The sequence below is a fragment of the Rattus norvegicus genome, chromosome X (genome assembly GCF_036323735.1).
Source record: "Rattus norvegicus strain BN/NHsdMcwi chromosome X, GRCr8, whole genome shotgun sequence".
Taxonomy (NCBI): Eukaryota; Metazoa; Chordata; class Mammalia; order Rodentia; family Muridae; genus Rattus; species Rattus norvegicus.
In genome coordinates, this window is record NC_086039.1 from 34,867,324 (window position 1) to 34,887,864 (window position 20,541).

At 40.2% G+C, this 20,541-nt stretch overlaps 1 pseudogene; it reads left to right on the forward strand.

Moving 5' to 3' along the window:
• The first annotated feature begins 4,465 nt into the window (after positions 1-4,465).
• On the forward strand, positions 4,466-14,740 carry Rps6-ps2 (ribosomal protein S6, pseudogene 2; annotated as a pseudogene).
• Positions 14,741-20,541: the final 5,801 nt, after the last annotated feature.

Genomic DNA, 20,541 nt, shown 5'->3' on the forward strand with positions numbered 1-20,541 from the left:
CCAAATGCACAAAACAAAGAGAATATTCAGAAGAGTAAAGGGAAAGAGTCAAGTAACATATAAAGGCAGACCTATCAAAATCACACCAGACATCTCACCAGAGAGTATGAAAGCCAGAAGATCCTGGACAGATGTCATACAGACCCTAAGAGAACACAAATGCCAGCTCAGGCTATTATATCCAGCAAAGCATTCAATTAACATAGATGGAGAAACCAAGATATTCCATGACAAAACCAAATTTACACAATATATTTCCACAAATCCAGCCCTACAAAGAATTATAGATGGAAAACTCCAACACAGGGAAGGAAACTACACCCTAGAAAAAGCAAGAAAGTAATCTTTCAACTAACCCAAAAGATGATAGCTACGCAAAAGTAATTCCACCTCTAACAACAAAAATAACAGGAAACAACAGTCATTAGTCCCTAATAGCTCTCAACATCAATGGACTCAGTTCCCCAATAAAAAGACATAGACTAACAGACTGGATACGGAAATAGGAGTGAAGATTTTGCTGCATACAGGAAACACACCCCAGTGACAAAGACAGATACTACCTCAGAGTAAAAGGCTGGAAAAAATTTTCCAAGCAAATGGTCCCAAGAAACAAGCTGGAGTAGCTTTCTAATATTGAATAAAATCGACTTTCAACTAAAAGTTGTCAAAAAAGGAAGGACACATCATCTTCATGAAAGGAAAATCCACCAGGATAAACTCTCAATTATGAAGATCTATGTTCCAAATGCAAGAGCACCTACATTCATAAAAGAAACTTTACTAAAGTTCAAAGTACACATTACACCTCACATAATAATAGTGAGAGACTTCAACACCCAAGTCTCATCATGAAAACAGAAACAATGACACAGAGAAACTAACAGAATTTATTAACCAAATGGATTTAACAGATATCTATAGAACATTTCATCCTAAAACAAAAGAATATACCTTCTTCTCTGCACTTCATGGTACCATCTGCAAAATTGAACAAGAAGATTGAAATAATCCCGTGCATCCTATCAGATCACCATGGACTAAGATTGGTCTTCAATGACAACAATAACAACAGAAAGCCCACAAGTGTTCAACAAGGAAGTTGAACAATGCCACACTCAATGATAACTTGGTCAAGGAAGAAATAAAGAAAGAAATTAAGGACTTTTTAGAATTTAATGAAAATGAAGATACAACATACCCAAACTTATGGGAGACAATGAAAGCAGTGCTAAGAGGAAAACTCATAGATCTGAGTGACTGCAAAAGGAAACTGGAGAGAGCGTACATTAGCATCTTGGCAGCACACATGAAAGCTCTAGAATAAAAAGAAACAAATACACCCAAGAGGAGTAGACAGCAGGAACTAATCAAACTCAGGGCTGAAAACAACCAAGTACAAACAAAATGGACTATACAAAGAATCAACAAAACCAGGAGCAGGTTTCTTTCTTTTTCTTTTTTTTTTTTTTGAGAAAATCAAAAAGATAGATAAATCCTTACCTAGATTAACCAGAGGGCACAAAGACAGTATCCAGGGGTTGGGGATTTAGCTCAGTGGTAACAAAGACAGTATCCAAACTAACAAAATCAGAAATGAAAAGGGAGACATAACAACAGAATCAGAAGAAATTCAAAAAATCATCAGATCCTACTACAAATGCCTATATTCAACAAAACTGGAAATTCTTTATGAAATGGAAGAATTTCCAGACAGATACCAGGTATCAAAGTTAAAACAGGATCAGATAAACAATCTAAACAATCCCGTAACTCCTAAATAAAAAGACACTTATTAACATAATCCCAATCATAAAAAGCCAGGACAAGATGGGTTTAGTGCAGAATTCTATCAGACCTTCATAGAAGACCTCATACCAATACTGTCCAAATGATTCCACAAAACAGAAACAGACAGAACACTACCAAATTCCTTCTATAAAGCCACAATTGCTCTTATACCCACAAAGACCCAACGAAGAAAGAGAACTTCAGACCAATTTCCCTTATGAATATTGACGCAAAAATACTCAATAAAATTCTTGCAAAGCGAATCCAAGAACACATTAAAACAATCATCCATCATGATCAAGTAGGCTTCATTCCAGGCATGCAGGGATGGTCTAATATATGGAAATCTATCAACATAATCCACTATATAAACAAACTCAAAGATAAGAAACACATGATCATTTCATTAGATGCTTAGGAAGCATTTGACAAAATTCTTTTAACACCCCTTCATGATAAAAGTCCTGGAAAGAACAGGAATTCAAGGCCCATACCTAAACATAGTAAAAGCCATATACAGCAAACCAGTAGCTAACATCAAACTAAAAGGAGAGAAACTTGCAGCAATCCCACTAAAATCAGGGACTAGACAAGGCTGCCCACTCTCTCCATACTTATTCAATATAGTACTTGAAGTCCTAGCCAGAGTAATCAGACAATGAAAGGAGGTCAAATTGATACAAATTGGAAAGGAGGAAGCCAAAATATCACTATTTACAGATGATATGATAGTATAGTTACGTGACCTGAAAAATTTCTCCAGAGAACTCCTAAACTGACAAAGAACTTCAGCAAACTGACTGGATATAAAATAAATTCAAACAAATCAGTAGTCTTCCTCTACTCAAAGAACGAACAGGCTGAGAAAGAAATTAGGGAAATGTCACCCTTCACAATAGTCACAAATAATATAAAATACCTTGGTGTGACTCTAACCAAGCAAGTAAAAGATCTGTATGACAAGAACTTCAAGTCTCTGAAGAAAGAAATTGAATAAGATCTCAGAAGATGGAAAGATTTCCCATGCTCATAGATTGGCAGGATTAATATTGTAAAAATGGCCTCCTTGTCAAAAGCAATCTGCAGTTTCAATGCAATCCCCATCAAAATTGCAGCTCAATTCTTCGTAGAATTAGAAAGAGCAATTCGCAAATTTATTTGGAATAACAATAACCCAGGATGGAGAAAACTATCCTCAGCAATAAAAGAACTTCTGGAGAAATCACCATCTCTGACCTCAAGCTGTATTACAGAGCAATAGTGATTTAAAAAATGCATGATATTGATACAAAGACAGACAGGTACATCAGTGGAATAGAATTGAAGACGCAAAGATTAACTCCTACACCTGTGGTCACTTGATCTTTGAAAAGGAGCTAAAACCATCCAGTGGAAAAAAGATAGACTTTTCAACAAATGGTTCTGGTTCAACTGGAAGTCAGCATGGAGAAGAATGCAAATTGATCCATTCTTATCACCCTGTGTAAAACTCAAATCAAGGTGGATCAAGAACCTCCACATCAAACCAGATACCCTGAAACTAATAGAAGAAAAAGTGGGGAAGAGGCCTGAACACATGGGCATAGGGGAAATTTTCCTGAACAGAATACCAATTCAAAGACAAATGTGTGGACCTAGAAAATATCATCCTGAGTGAGCTAACCCAATCACAAAATAGCACACATTGTATGTACTCGTTGATAAGTAGATATTAAGCAAAAAGCTCACAGTACTCACCATACAACTCACAGATCATACGAAGCTCGAGAAGAAGGAAGACCAAGATATGGATGCTTCACTCCTTCTTAGAAGGAGGGACTCACAAAATACTCACAGGAGATAGAGGCTGGGAGGAACTTTGAAGGAAGCAAGAAGGGGAGGGAAAAAGATGTGCAGGATCAGGTATGGGAGATGGGGATGATACAAAGAAGGTCAGGAAATTGAATAGAGATGTGTAGCAATGGGGGATGGGGAACTGAGGGTAGCCACCAGCATGTCCCAGATGCCAGGAAAGCAAGAATCTCCCAGGACCCAACGGGGATGGCATTAGCTGAAATACCCAACAAAGGGGAGGGAGAACCTGTGGAAACCATATCCAGAAGTTAGGCAAGGCCCCCAGTTGAGGAATGGGGCAACCTACTCATCTCCAAATTTTTAACCCAGAATTGCTCCTGTCTAAAGGAAATACAGGAACAAAGTGTGAAGCAGAGACTGAAAGAAAGGCCATATAGAGACTGCCCCACCTGGGGATCCATCCTATATACAAACACCAAACCCAATCACTATTGTTAATGCCAAGAAGTGCTTGCTGACAGGAACCTGGTATAGCTGTCTCCTGAAAGGCTCTGCCAGAGCATGACAAATACAGATGTGGATGCCTGCAGTCAACTATTGGACTGAGCACAGGAACTAAAATGGAAGAATTAGAGAAAGGACTGAAGGAGCTGAAGGGATTTGCAACCCCATAGGAAGAACAACAATATCAATCAACCAGACACCCCAGAGCTCCCAGGGATTAAACCACTAACCAAAGAGTACACATGGAGGGACCCATGGCTCCATCTGTATATATAACAGAGGATGGCCTTGTCAGGCATCAGTGGGAGGAGAGGCCCTTGGTCCTGGGAAGGCTCAATGTTCCAGTGTAGGGAAATGCCAGGGCAGGGAGGCGAGCATGCGAGGGTGAGTGGGTAGGGGTGCACCCTCATAGAAGCAGGGGGAAACAAGATGGGATACAGGGTTTATGGAGGGAAACCTTTAAAATGGGATAACATTTGAAATGTAGATAAATAAAATATCCAATAAAAAAGATTTATCTCTAGTCAGATAATAAAATTATCTAGAAAATTCAATTCAGCAAACATTTAAATATTCTTTTTGGTTGATCATATGAAGACTCAAAACTTTTTTCAAGGCCAGTTGTTTTAGTCAAATATATTACCTCATAGGTTAACTAACTACTTTTATCACTCAGTTTATTTCAAAAGCTAGAGTACATATTCCGATTTATCATCTTTAGAGCTGACATGCATCTTTTAATCAATGGTGATTTATAGCTACTATGACCCAGATGATGTTCATGATGTAGTTGCTAATGCCTGAGTCAGTTATTTATTGCCATATAACAAATTACCCCGTAACTGGTACCTGAAAACAACGGTCTTATTATCTAAAAGAATGTGCAGATCAGTAGTTTGAGCATGGCTTAACCGGGTCTTTTGGCTACAAAATTCTCACAGGCTCCAGTGAGATGTTTTCTAGGACTGTGATTATCTTTGAGATTCAACTGTGGCTAGACTTGCTTCCACACTTACTCAAGCTGTTTTTGAATGGATTCAATTCTCGTGATGTGTTGGAGTAAGGCCTTGGTTCTTTATGATCCATTGGTCAGAGTCTTCCCTTCCTTCCTTCCTTCCTTCCTTCCCTAGTACTCTCTTTAGCCAGAGTAGTGATCCATGCCTTTAATCCTAGGACTAGGTATGATGTAAACTAATCTCAGAAATATTTGCCCAATTCTATCCATTTGCAGCAAGTCATTTGGTTTAGCCATGCACTAGAGGAAGAGTCACACAAGGATATCAAGAGCTAAAGACCTTTGGGAACAATTTTTAAAAGTGTCCACTGTGTTTGGCTGTAATTCTGGAACTTAGTTTATTATCTAGGGGTATAACTGGGTCACAGCACCCATTAGATGTCTCAGTCAACAATCCATTCCAGAACAACTTAAGAAAAGAAAGTGAGTGCTAAGAGTCTGAATATGCTTTGTTGGCATCCCTAAATAGCAGAATTTGGATTTCAGGTTCCTGGAAACAAATCCAAATACATTATTGGAAAACACTTAAGAGCTATGTTTCAGCTCTGACTCTGGTAATAATACAAAACTGTGTAAGAAAGATGGGCAATGATTGTTCCAACAGCAAATGATATAGACAAACTAGGCCACAAATCAGTGAAAGAAGTAATAAGAAGACCTCGACAAATATAGGCCATGTATATTTTTTATTTCATGAATACATAGCAAAAACATTTCTAAGTAAATGAAAATAGTTATAGTAATTATATTAAAACACCAGGTAGTGAATCTAGTTCGTTTGGTAGATCACTTGCCTAGCATACATGATGCACTGAGTTCCATCCCCGCCACCACATAAAAAGAACATGGTAACACCAGACTGCAACTCCAGCATTTCAGGGCAGAGACCAGAGGATCAGGAGTTCAAGGTCAGCTTCAGCTATAGAGTAACTTTTAGCCCAACTGGGATACATAAGACTCTGTCTCAAACTTTTTAAATTAAATAATATCAAAAGTATCTTGGCAATTTAACTAGCAACATTTCTGATTAATAAATCCTATGTAAAATATTTCCTTATGAATAAAGACATCTTAAATTCAATATAATGTTTTGAAAGTCATAAACTGTCTCTCCTTATGGGATTTCCAACAATACCTGAAAGCCTGCTCTCTAGTTGTCTTAATTAGGGTGTTATTGCTGTGAAGAGACACCACAACCATGGCAACTCTTAATAAAGGAAAACATTTAGTGGGGCTGGCTTACAGTTCAGAGGTTCTTAGGCTATTATTATCATGGCAGGAAGCATGATGGTATGCAAGCAGTCACAATTCTGGAGAAGCAACTGAGACGTCTACACCTGGATCCACAGACAGCAGGAAGAAAAAGTGAGCCATTGGCTTAAACTTCTGAAACTTCAAACCTATGCTCAGTGACACATTCTCCTCCAATAAAGACACACCTTCTTTTTTTTTTTATTTATTTTTTTATTAACTTGAGTATTTCTTATATACATTTCGAGTGTTATTCCCTTTCCCGGTTTCCGGGCAAACATCCCCCTCCCCCCTCCCCTTCCTTATGGGTGTTCCCCTCCCAACCCTCCCCCCATTGCCGCCCTCCCCCCATAGACTAGTTCACTGGGGGTTCAGTCTTAGCAGGACCCAGGGCTTCCCCTTCCACTGGTGCTCTTACTAGGATATTCATTGCTACCTATGGGGTCAGAGTCCAGGGTCAGTCCATGTATAGTCTTTAGGTAGTGGCTTAGTCCCTGGAAGCTCTGGTTGCTTGGCATTGTTGTACTTTTGGGGTCTCGAGCCCCTTCAAGCTCTTCCAGTTCTTTCTCTGATTCCTTCAATAGGGGACCTATTCTCAGTTCAGTGGTTTGCTGCTGGCATTCGCCTCTGTATTTGCTGTACTCTGGCTGTGTCTCTCAGGAGCGATCTACATCCGGCTCCTGTCGGTCTGCACTTCTTTGCTTCATCCATCTTGTCTAATTGGGTGGCTGTATATGTATGGGCCACATGTGGGGCAGGCTCTGAATGGGTGTTCCTTCAGTCTCTGTTTTAATCTTTGCCTCTCCCTTCCCTGCCAAGGGTATTCTTTTTCCTCATTTAAAGAAGGAGTGAAGCATTCACATTTTGATCATCCGTCTTGAGTTTCGTTTGTTCTAGGGATCTAGGGTAATTCAAGCATTTGGGCTAATAGCCACTTATCAATGAGTACATACCATGTATGTCTTTCTGTGATTGGGTTAGCTCACTCAGGATGATATTTTCCAGTTCCAACCATTTGCCTACGAATTTCATAAACTCGTTGTTTTTGATAGCTGAGTAATATTCCATTGTGTAGATGTACCACATTTTCTGTATCCATTCCTCTGTTGAAGGGCATCTGGGTTCTTTCCAGCTTCTGGCTATTATAAATAAGGTTGCGATGAACATAGTGGAGCACGTGTCTCTTTTATATGTTGAGGCATGTTTTGGGTATATGCCCAAGAGAGGTATAGCTGGATCCTCAGGCAGATCAATGTCCAATTTTCTGAGGAACCTCCAGACTGATTTCCAGAATGGTTTTACCAGTCTGCAATCCCACCAACAATGGAGGAGTGTTCCTCTTTCTCCACATCCTCGCCAGCATCTGCTGTCACCTGAGTTTTTGATCTTAGCCATTCTCACTGGTGTGAGGTGAAATCTCAGGGTTGTTTTGATTTGCATTTCCCTTATGACTAAAGATGTTGAACATTTCTTTAGGTGTTTCTCAGCCATTCGGCATTCCTCAGCTGTGAATTCTTTGTTTAGCTCTGAACCCCATTTTTTAATAGGGTTATTTGTCTCCCTGCGGTCTAACTTCTTGAGTTCTTTGTATATTTTGGATATAAGGCCTCTATCTGTTGTAGGATTGGTAAAGATCTTTTCCCAATCTGTTGGTTGCCGTTTTGTCCTAACCACAGTGTCCTTTGCCTTACAGAAGCTTTGCAGTTTTATGAGATCCCATTTGTCGATTCTTGATCTTAGAGCATAAGCCATTGGTGTTTTGTTCAGGAAATTTTTTCCAGTGCCCATGTGTTCCAGATGCTTCCCTAGTTTTTCTTCTATTAGTTTGAGTGTGTCTGCTTTGATGTGGAGGTCCTTGATCCACTTGGACTTAAGCTTTGTACAGGGTGATAAGCATGGATCGATCTGCATTCTTCTACATGTTGCCCTCCAGTTGAACCAGCACCATTTGCTGAAAATGCTATCTTTTTTCCATTGGATGGTTTTGGCTCCTTTGTCAAAAATCAAGTGACCATAGGTGTGTGGGTTCATTTCTGGGTCTTCAATTCTATTCCATTGGTCTATCTGTCTGTCTCTGTACCAATACCATGCACTTTTTATCACTATTGCTCTGTAATACTGCTTGAGTTCAGGGATAGTGATTCCCCCTGAAGTCCTTTTATTGTTGAGGATAGCTTTAGCTATCCTGGGTTTTTTGTTATTCCAGATGAATTTGCAAATTGTTCTGTCTAACTCTTTGAAGAATTGGATTGGTATTTTGATGGGGATTGCATTGAATCTGTAGATTGCTTTTGGTAAAATGGCCATTTTTACTATATTAATCCTGCCAATCCATGAGCATGGGAGATCTTTCCATCTTCTGAGGTCTTCTTCAATTTCTTTCCTCAGTGTCTTGAAGTTCTTATTGTACAGATCTTTTACTTGCTTGGTTAAAGTCACACCGAGGTACTTTATATTATTTGGGTCTATTATGAAGGGTGTCGTTTCCCTAATTTCTTTCTCGGCTTGTTTCTCTTTTGTATAGAGGAAGGCAACTGATTTATTTGAGTTAATTTTATACCCAGCCACTTTGCTGAAGTTGTTTATCAGCTTTAGTAGTTCTCTGGTGGAACTTTTGGGATCACTTAAATATACTATCATGTCGTCTGCAAATAGTGATATTTTGACCTCTTCTTTTCCGATCTGTATCCCCTTGATCTCCTTTTGTTGTCTGATTGCTCTGGCTAGAACTTCAAGAACTATATTGAATAAGTAGGGAGAGAGTGGGCAGCCTTGTCTAGTCCCTGATTTTAGTGGGATTGCTTCAAGTTTCTCTCCATTTAGTTTAATGTTAGCAACTGGTTTGCTGTATATGGCTTTTACTATGTTTAGGTATGGGCCTTGAATTCCTATTCTTTCCAGGACTTTTATCATGAAGGGGTGTTGAATTTTGTCAAATGCTTTCTCAGCATCTAATGAAATGATCATGTGGTTCTGTTCTTTCAGTTTGTTTATATAATGGATCACGTTGATGGTTTTCCGTATATTAAACCATCCCTGCATGCCTGGGATGAAGCCTACTTGATCATGGTGGATGATTGTTTTGATGTGCTCTTGGATTCGGTTTGCCAGAATTTTATTGAGTATATTTGCGTCGATATTCATAAGGGAAATTGGTCTGAAGTTCTCTTTCTTTGTTGTGTCTTTGTGTGGTTTAGGTATAAGAGTAATTGTGGCTTCGTAGAAGGAATTCGGTAGGGCTCCATCTGTTTCAATTTTGTGGAATAGTTTGGATAATATTGGTATGAGGTCTTCTGTGAAGGTTTGATAGAATTCTGCACTAAACCCGTCTGGACCTGGGCTCTTTTTGGTTGGGAGACCTTTAATGACTGCTTCTATTTCCTTAGGAGTTATGGGGTTGTTTAACTGGTTTATCTGTTCCTGATTTAACTTCGATACCTGGTATCTGTCTAGGAAATTGTCCATTTCCTGCAGATTTTCAAATTTTGTTGAATATAGGTTTTTCTAGTAAGATCTGATGATTTTTTGAATTTCCTCTGAATCTGTAGTTATGTCTCCCTTTTCATTTCTGATTTTGCTAATTTGGACGCACTCTCTGTGTCCTCTCGTTAGTCTGGCTAAGGGTTTATCTATCTTGTTGATTTTCTCAAAGAACCAACTTTTGGTTCTGTTGATTCTTTCTATGGTCCTTTTTGTTTCTACTTGGTTGATTTCAGCTCTGAGTTTGATAATTTCCTGCCTTCTACTCCTCCTGGGTGTATTTGCTTCTTTTTGTTCTAGAGCTTTTAGGTGTGCTGTCAAGCTGCTGACATATGCTCTTTCCTGTTTCTTTCTGCAGGCACTCAGCGCTATGAGTTTTCCTCTTAGCACAGCTTTCATTGTGTCCCATAAGTTTGAGTATGTTGTATCTTCATTTTCATTAAATTCTAAAAAGTTTTTAATTTCTTTCTTTATTTCTTCCTTGACCAGGTTACCATTGAGTAGAGCATTGTTCAATTTCCACGTATATGTGGGCATTCTTCCCTTATTGTTATTGAAGACCAGTTTTAGGCCGTGGTGGTCCGATAGCACGCATGGGATTATTTCTATCTTTCTGTACCTGTTGAGGCCCGTTTTTTGACCAATTATATGGTCAATTTTGGAGAAAGTACCATGAGGAGCTGAGAAGAAGATACCTTTATCCTTTTGCTTTAGGATAGAATGTTCTATAAATATCCGTTAAGTCCATTTGGCTCATGACTTCTCTTAGTCTGTCGACATCACTGTTTAATTTCTGTTTCCATGATCTGTCCATTGATGAGAGTGGGGTGTTGAAATCTCCCACTATTATTGTGTGAGGTGCAATGTGTGTTTTGAGCTTTAGTAAGGTTTCTTTTACATATGTAGGTGCCCTTGTATTTGGGGCATAGATATTTAGGATTGAGAGTTCATCTTGGTGGATTTTTCCTTTGATGAATATGAAGTGTCCTTCCTTATCTTTTTTGATGACTTTTAGTTGAAAATTGATTTTATTTGATATTAGAATGGCTACTCCAGCTTGCTTCTTCTGACCATTTGCTTGGAAAGTTGTTTTCCAGCCTTTCACTCTGAGGTAGTGTCTGTCTTTTTCTCTGAGGTGTGTTTCCTGTAGGCAGCAGAATGCAGGGTCCTCGTTGCGTATCCAGTTTGTTAATCTATGTCTTTTTATTGGGGAGTTGAGGCCATTGATATTGAGAGATATTAAGGAATAGTGATTATTGTTTCCCTTTATATTCATATTTGGATGTGAGGTTATGGTTGTGTGCTTTCATTCTCTTTGTTTTGTTGCCAAGACGATTAGTTTCTTGCTTCTTCTAGGGTATAGCTTGCCTCCTTATGTTGGGCTTTACCATTTATTATCCTTTGTAGTGCTGGATTTGTGGAAAGATATTGTGTAAATTTGGTTTTGTCATGGAATATCTTGGTTTCTCCATCAATGTTAATTGAGAGTTTTGCTGGATACAGTAACCTGGGCTGGCATTTGTGTTCTCTTAGGGTCTGTATGACATCAGTCCAGGATCTTCTGGCCTTCATAGTTTCTGGCGAGAAGTCTGGTGTGATTCTGATAGGTCTGCCTTTATATGTTACTTGACCTTTTTCCCTTACTGCTTTTAATATTCTTTCTTTATTTTGTGCGTTTGGTGTTTTGACAATTATGTGACGGGAGGTGTTTCTTTTCTGGTCCAATCTATTTGGAGTTCTGTAGGCTTCTTGTATGTCTATGGGTATCTCTTTTTTTAGGTTAGGGAAGTTTTCTTCTATGATTTTGTTGAAGATATTTACTGGTCCTTTGAGCTGGGAGTCTTCACTCTCTTCTATACCTATTATCCTTAGGTTTGATCTTCTCATTGAGTCCTGGATTTCCTGTATGTTTTGGACCAGTAGCTTTTTCCGCTTTACATTATCTTTGACAGTTGAGTCAATGATTTCTATGGAATCTTCTGCTCCTGAGATTCTCTCTTCCATCTCTTGTATTCTGTTGGTGAAGCTTGTATCTACAGCTCCTTGTCTCTTCTTTTGGTTTTCTATATCCAGGGTTGTTTCCATGTGTTCTTTCTTGATTGCTTCTATTTCCATTTTTAATTCCTTCAACTGTTTGATTGTGTTTTCCTGGATTTCTTTCAGGGATTTTTGTGTCTCCTCTCTATGGGCTTCTACTTTTTTATTTATGTTTTCCTGGAATTCTTTCATGGATTTTTGAGATTCTTTCAGGCATTTTTGCGATTCCTCTCTGTAGGCTTCTACTTGTTCTCTAAGGGAGTTCTTCATGTCTTTCTTGAAGTCCTCCAGCATCATGATCAAATATGATTTTGAAACTAGATCTTGCTTTTCTGGTGTGTTTGGATATTCCGTGTTTGCTTTGGTGGGAGAATTGGGCTCCGATGATGCCATGTAGTCTTGGTTTCTGTTGCTTGTGTTCCTGCGCTTGCCTCTCGCCATCAGATTATCTCTAGTGTTACTTTGTTCTGCTATTTCTGACAGTGGCTAGACTGTCCTATAAGCCTGTGTGTCAGGAGTGCTGTAGACCTGTTTTCCTCTCTTTCAGTCAGTTATGGGGACAGAGTGTTCTGCTTTCGGGCGTGTAGTTTTTCCTCTCTACAGGTCTTCAGCTGTTCCTGTGGGCCTGTGTCTTGAGTTCACCAGGCAGCTTTCTTGCAGCAGAAAATTTGGTCTTACCTGTGGTCCTGAGGCTCAAGTTCGCTCGTGGGGTGCTGCCCAGGGGCTCTCTGCAGCGGCAGCAACCAGGAAGACCTGTGCCGCCCCTTCCGGGAGCTTCAGTGCACCAGGGTTCCAGATGGTCTTTGGCTTTTTCCTCTGGCGTCCAAGATGTGTGTGCAGGGAGCAGTCTCTTCTGGTTTCCCAGGCTTGTCTGCCTCTCTGAAGGTTTAGCTCTCCCTCCCACGGGATTTGGGTGCAGAGAACTGTTTATCCGGTCTGTTTCTCTCAGGTTCCGGCGGTGTCTCAGGCACAGGGGTCCTGCCGCTCCTGGGCCCTCCCCCACGGGAGCCCAGAGGCCTTATACAGTTTCCTCTTGGGCCAGGGATGTGGGCAGGGGTGAGCAGTGTTGGTGGTCTCTTCCGCTCTGCAGCCTCAGGAGTGCCCACCTGACCAGGCGGTTGGGTCTCTCTCTCACCGGGTCTGGGAGCAGAGAGCTGCTGCGGGCCGGGATCCGCGGGTGTGGGACTTCCGGTAAACACAGAACGTGCCCGGTCCTAGAGAAATTCTGCTTCCATGTGTCCCAAGCTCACCAGGCAGCTTTCTTGCAGCAGAAAATTTGGTCTTACCTGTGGTCCTGAGGCTCAGGTTCACTCGTGGGGTGCTGCCCAGGGGCTCTCTGCAGCGGCAGCAACCAGGAAGACCTGTGCCGCCCCTTCCGGGAGCTTCAGTGCACCAGGGTTCCAGATGGTCTTTGGCTTTTTCCTCTGGCGTCCAAGATGTGTGTGCAGGGAGCAGTCTCTTCTGGTTTCCCAGGCTTGTCTGCCTCTCTGAAGGTTTAGCTCTCCCTCCCACGGGATTTGGGTGCAGAGAACTGTTTATCCGGTCTGTTTCCCTCAGGTTCCGGCGGTGTCTCAGGCACAGGGGTCCTGCCGCTCCTGGGCCCTCCCCCACGGGAGCCCAGAGGCCTTATACAGTTTCCTCTTGGGCCAGGGATGTGGGCAGGGGTGAGCAGTGTTGGTGGTCTCTTCCGCTCTGCAGCCTCAGGAGTGCCCACCTGACCAGGCGGTTGGGTCTCTCTCTCACCGGGTCTGGGAGCAGAGAGCTGCTGCGGGCCGGGATCCGCGGGTGTGGGACTTCCGGTAAACACAGAACGTGCCCGGTCCTAGAGAAATTCTGCTTCCATGTGTCCCAAGCTCACCAGGCAGCTTTCTTGCAGCAGAAAATTTGGTCTTACCTGTGGTCCTGAGGCTCAGGTTCGCTCGTGGGGTGCTGCCCAGGGGCTCTCTGCAGCGGCAGCAACCAGGAAGACCTGTCAAGACACACCTTCTAATCCTTTCAAATAATGCCACTCCCTGTGAGCCTATGGGAGGCATTTTCATTCAAACCCCCACACTAGTCAAGATGTGACAGCTGTGGATCATACAATTAAGAACTTCCTTACTTGAAATCCAATAAAGTTCTTTTTATCGTGCCTTCTAGGCAAGATGTAGTTGAATATCTCCTAGCTGTCGGAAACTCATTGAAGGAAAGCTTGGCACTTTCTATGGGAAGCACATGGCCAAAGAAGTAGCTGGCGATGCTCTGGGAGAAGAGTAGAAGGGTTATGGGGTGCAAATCAGTGGTGGGAACGACAAACAGGGTTCTCCCACGAAGCAAGGCATCTTGACTCATGAAAGAGTGTGTGTGCTGTTCAGTAAGGAACTTTCTTGTTATAGATCAAGAACTGGCGAGGGGAAGCACAAGTCTATTCATGGACACATTGTGGATGCCAAGCTGAGTGTTTTCAACATAGTTAGCATAAAGAGAGAGAAGGATATTCCTGGACTGACAGATACTGCTGTGCCTTAGTGATTGAGGACCTAAAGAAACAGCAGAATTCCAAAGTTTTTCAGTCTCTCTAAAGGAAATGATGTCCACCAATATGTCATAAAGCTCTTAACGAAAGAAGGTAAGAAGCCCAGGACCAATGCACCCAGGATTCACTGTCTTGCCACTCAGTATATCCTGCAATGCAAAAGCAGATGCATTTCTCTGAAAAAAAATACAATAGAAAAGTGAGGAAGAGCCCGCAGAATATGCTAATCTTTGGGCCAAGAGAATGAAGGAATCAACAAAAAAAAAAAAAGACTCCAGGAACTGATTGCCAAGAAATGTAGGCTGTTCTCTCTGAGAACCTCTACTTCTAAGTCTGAGTCCAGTCAAAACTAAGCTTTTAAGAGAAAAAAATCCAATAAAAATGAAGACCTAGAACTTCTGCTCATTAGGGGGAGGTTATCGTCATGTATAATCCTGTAAATTTGGCAGCAGAAAGGAAGGCTTATGGAACAAAAGAATGATTTGTTTTTAAATCCAGTCAAACATATTAGAAGTACTATATGAAGTGAAATAAGCCCCAACTGTGGTTATGAATAGACTCACAGAGCCCATGCACAGGACCATGAACTTATATGTTCATAAAATATTTCATGCAAAACAATAAAGTAACATCTTAAATATTTCTGATTATGTCTTCAATGTATTTAGAGGTGCTTTGATATTAATTCAGTATACACTGTATTTAAGAACTTTATATCACCTTAACATTTTATTGTGGTCTATTTAATAGAAAGAAATGGAAAATACCACTATTATCCACTGATACCCATGTAGAAGAGAGCATATAGAACTTTGACCATAAAAATACAAACAGGATTCCTGAGTCACAAGCCTAAGCAGGTCCAAGGATAATTCATTTTCTACATCCACATAACCTTAGGGAAAACATTTATCTCTGTGTTACTGGGTAAAGACCCATCCCTTGCTATTACTCTTCCTATTTAAAATTTTATACCCCTAGATAAAACTTGTCATGATTTTAGAAAGAACTCCATTTTTATTCCAACATACTGAAAGGAAATCCATTTTGTTTCTGAGAATAATGAATAGGATCATGAAAGGGTTTACTTTTTTCTCTCTTGATTCCTTAAAGTCATGCATTTTTTTCCTTTTAACTAAAAGAGAGCCATATTTCATTTTAATAGAATTACCCTGAAAGTATTGGTTTAATTTTTTTCAATTTTATTATACAATTAAGAACTCAGAACACCCCGAATTAGCCGAGATGGTAAGACTATTAGTGCTGTGCTGCACTGAAAGTGATTCATGGGCTTTACCATCCAAGATTAAATTAGTCCCAACTCAGCTCCCACAGTCAATAAGACAAAAGGAGATTTTAGTAAGTCTGCTCTTCTCAAGAAGTTTCCTGTTTCCAAGAAGCTTCCAGGACCTCTGATAAGATAAGTTACCTAAAATGTCAAGTACAAGCTCATCTTGGTCTGAGGCCCAAGGGCAAGAGAGTGATCCAGTCACAGTATGTAGTTCTGAATAGAGCAGACATTGGAGGAATCTGGCCACAGTGATAGAAAGCAAATTATATGGCATCTTTCTGCATCTTTATTTGCTTAAATTTCTCAAAAATCCCCTTGATAAGGAACCTAGAAATAAGGAGCTGTTGCCAATTGGAAATTTGATATTAGCATCCGATAAGAACAATAAGAGAGAGACATGGAGTTTAAAACATGAAAAAGAGGTGGATAGCTGATCAAGCTAATATTTAAGTCTTACTTCAATAAATATATATTGAATGGCATATGTCCTCCTTGCATAGGCTAGAAATGACCAGGCATAGGTGAATGGGAGAGACTTAATGCCCTCAAAAAACATAAAATTTACTGTGAAAACAGAAAGCAAATAAACCATTAGAAATAAACCGTTAGTCGAAGGGATTTGGGATATATCTCAATTTGTAAAGGCTTGCCTGGGATGCATGAGGCCTTGGATTCAATTCGTAGTATCATATAAATCAGGTGTAGTGTTGTATGCCTGAAATTTTAACACTTATAGTCAGTAGAATTAAAAGTTCAAGAATAGTATCAACTATATAGAAAGATTTTTAGCTAGCCTGAATACATGAGGCCCTGTCTCAAATAATAAAAGCAAGGGGGTAGGAATATGACACAGTATGTAAGAGGGCTTACTTCACAAACCAAGATCTGAGTTCAAAGCTCCACCACCCATGTAAAAAGGCAAGCATGACTGTATGTACTTGTCACCTCAGCATAATTAAGTACAAACAGACCGATCCTAAAATCTTACTTTCCAGATTCAGGTTTCAGTGAGAGACCTTGTCCTATGGTAATATAATGGAACATGTCAGAGAAAAATATCCTATGTCCTGCTTTGGCCTCTACATGTGCACACAAAGTCATATATAGGCACTCTTATATGCACATCACACACACACACACACACACACACACACACACACACACACACACACAAATAAATCTCATCACATAAATAAATAAATAAATTTTAAAAGAAATTATTGTCAAAGACATATTCAAAATAAGGTTCATACAGGGCTCTTAGAATTATTCATGGGGAGGGAGCCTCATCAATGAAGAAGGATCATGAAATCCTCAAGGAAAGTTAGCTCAGCAAATGATGAAGGGATGAGGTAGGGTGGAATAGAGGGAAGAGCATGTGTGTGCAATTCCCTGTGACACAGAGTACAGGTTTAGATCATAGCCATTAAGTAAAATACGAAGTTAAGTACTCAGAAGGCTTAGTTAACTTTTGTTGTCACCTTCACATCAGAAAAATGTGGCATAGTCAGTTTTCTATGCTCCAGTGTGTGTGTGTGTGTGTGTGTGTGTGTGTGTGTGTGTGTGTGTGTGTTTGTGTGTGTGTGTTTGTGTGTGTGTTTGTGTGTGTGTGTTTGTGTGTGTGTGTGTGTTCATACGTGTATGTATGCTATGAGGTGCTGAGGTTCTGAAGGCAAGTCCTTATGCTCAGACATCAAGCATGTTAGCCACTGGGCCATTTTCCTAGCCCCTCCAGAGACATTGAAGTGAGCAATAACTGGCAAGGATACAGATGTATATTGCGCAGCAAGTCAGAAAAGCCATATAACTCAACACTTTAAAGGACATATCCCTGTGAGGTGCTAATACGTTGGGCTAAAAACTGGAGGGATCGACACATTCATCTACCAACTAAGAAAAAATATTCTTTGTTGGAATACGGACATGTTTCTCTGGACTGCCTTCTAACATTTTGAGGGAGGGATATATTCTTTTGTGTGTGTCTATAGGCTGAAATCAGGAATAAAATATGATCAAAGTTCAAATCATATTTGACACTACAAATTTCAAAAAGAGATTCCGATCCTAAAATGAGATTGGATTGCGGTTAGGGGGTCTAATCCAACGTCAGAGCATCCATCAGTGATGCTTTCACTGAAGATAAGATGTCATTTTGTCAAGATATTTCACCAACTGACATTCTGATAGGGAGTCCAAATCTCTTTTCCCACTTCTCAGTCCCCACTTCTATTACCAACAAGGCTTTAAACTGAAGATTGAGCCAGAAATATGACACATAGCAACAGTCTCCTGACATGTTATTTCAATTTCTATTTGTCAATCCCAACTCACAAGTACACAAAATACTTATTACACTGTCAAGTTCCAGATTCAGTGTGGCACAAGGGTCTTAAGGAGTGGGAAACAAGCAGAGGTTGCTTATTCAATTGTCCAAAAGATGAACATGTGACAACCACATACTCTAGGCTTCTAAGTCTAAACATTGAAAACAATTCTTCAGAATACAAAGCAGGAAAATGAGAGCAAGCTGAAGCCCCTCAACATATCTGCTAGGAATCTAGTTAAGTTCTAGCAGAGGCATCACAGACTCTAATTAGGGTATATATTCCTAGACATTAATGTTAGGATAATAGTCAGTAGACACTGAAGTTAGGTCTTGCAATGAACTCTGAGATTAATAATAATAATAATAGTAATAAATAGATAGATGATATATAGATATATACACATACATGCATGTATATATACATACATGCAAGTATGCATACATATACACATGGATGCATGCTGCAAACATAGACAGATAAATGATAGATAGATAGATAGATAGATACATACATACATACATACATACATACATACATACATACACACACACATACATACATAGTACTTGCTTTAGATATTGAAGAGTCCTTAACTATTTTATTGGCCTATCAATGGGATTTGTGAAGCATTTAGATGATTTAGTAAATAAGTTTAAAACACATGACTCTTAAGGGTGTGCACTCTCTAATCCAGGGGTGTCATTTGTATAAACTAAGATGCCAACAATAGGAGTTTCACCATATGGCTATTTCTACTAGTAGGACAACCACACCAAAAACCTTGGGAGTATAAGTGAAAGCATTTCAGAGGGTTGATGTTCATCCTCAAAATATCTCTTATTCTGAGTTCACACTTTTCCATTGCTGTAATAAAACACTGTGACCAAGAAGCTTATAGAAGAGAGTTTATTAGGTTTACAGTTTCAGAAGATATATCCATACTATTACAGCAGGCAGGCAGGCAGGCAGGTAGGCAGGTAGGCAGGCATAGCACTGAAGTAGTACCTGAGAGCTTACACATTGAGATATCAACTGCAAAGCAGAGAGGGAGAGAGAGAGAGGGAGAGAGAGAGAGAGAGAGAGAGAGAGAGAGAGCACTAACTGGGAATGACTTGGGCTTTTGAAACCTCAATCCTCATCCCCAGTGACATACCTCTTCCCACAAGACCTCCTAGTCCTTCTCAAACAGTTCTAACAACTAGAGACCCAACACTTAAATATATGAGCCTATTGGGGTCATTCTCATTCAAACCACCATGGGGAGTGACACTTCTTTCTTCTTCCCTTCATTGTTTTGCTAAGGTGACATTGTTTATGATAAGATGACCCCCCCTGCAGAAGGAGAAAATTGCAGTAGAGAGGTGAAGGAATGTCTGCCACTATTCTAGTTTCATTCTGTTACTATGTATGATAAAGCATTCTAACTAAAGCAATTTAGGGAGGGAAGGATTTACCTGGCATCTAACTCCAGGTCACAGTGCATTACTGAGGGAAGTCAAAGCAGGAACTTGAAGGCAAACCTGTTTGATGTTTCATACAGCATTACCTCTGACCAAGGAAATAACTTCACTGTCAAAGAAGTACAAGAGGAAACATGGAGAAAGTTGTTTGTTGTTGACTCTCAACCTGGTTTATATTCAACTTCCTAATACAGTCCAGGATTACCTGCCTAAGAATGGTGCCACCCACAGTGGACTTGACCCTCATACATCGCTTATCAAGACAATCCCCCATGGACACACTCAGGGGCAATCTGATCTATACAATTCTTCAACTGAGATGCTTCTTTCAGATGACTCCAAACTGTGTCAAGTTGATGGTCAATGCTAACCAGAAGAACTCTTATCCCTGTCCATTCTCTTCTAACTAAATACACACTGGTCAGACGGGTTAATTTTGAGCCTCCCTACATAGGGACATTACACACAAAAGCCAGACATTTGTGTCAATTTATAAGATTGTATGTGAGCCCAGGTAAATGGACAAAGGAAGAGGATGCACTAATTTTCCTGAATTAAGCTCTACAGACAACGGCAGCAGATAAAGAACACCATGCAGTAGCAGCTGTGCTTGGGTGAGAGGCCACAGAATACATGGGCACTAAAGTGGTCTTCATGGGCACAGGTTGCCAGGCGTGGCCAGCTTTGCCCGTTGGCACATGTGAAACCCTGCTCTGAGAATTTCCTTCGTGGTAGCATGAGAACTTTGAATTAGAACTAAGGTCCTGGAGTAGAGACGATGTGGATATTGTTGTAAATGGGGCTTCACACTCCTGCACAGGCTGGAGCTGTCTAGGACATTAGATGTTCAAAGGGAGACTTTTTTGAAAGTAAGTCTATAAATGTTAAGCCCCTTTATCTATCCCGAAACCATGACAACTGGCACATGAGTTTTGAAAATAAATTAAAGGGTAAAAGGAAAGGATGTTTGATGCCATGTAGTAATTCAGTCTATCCTCGTTTATCATTGTCTGTGAATTTTTGTTTTTTCCTTTTCTTTTCTTTTTTTCTTTTTTTTCCCCCGGAGCTGGGGACTG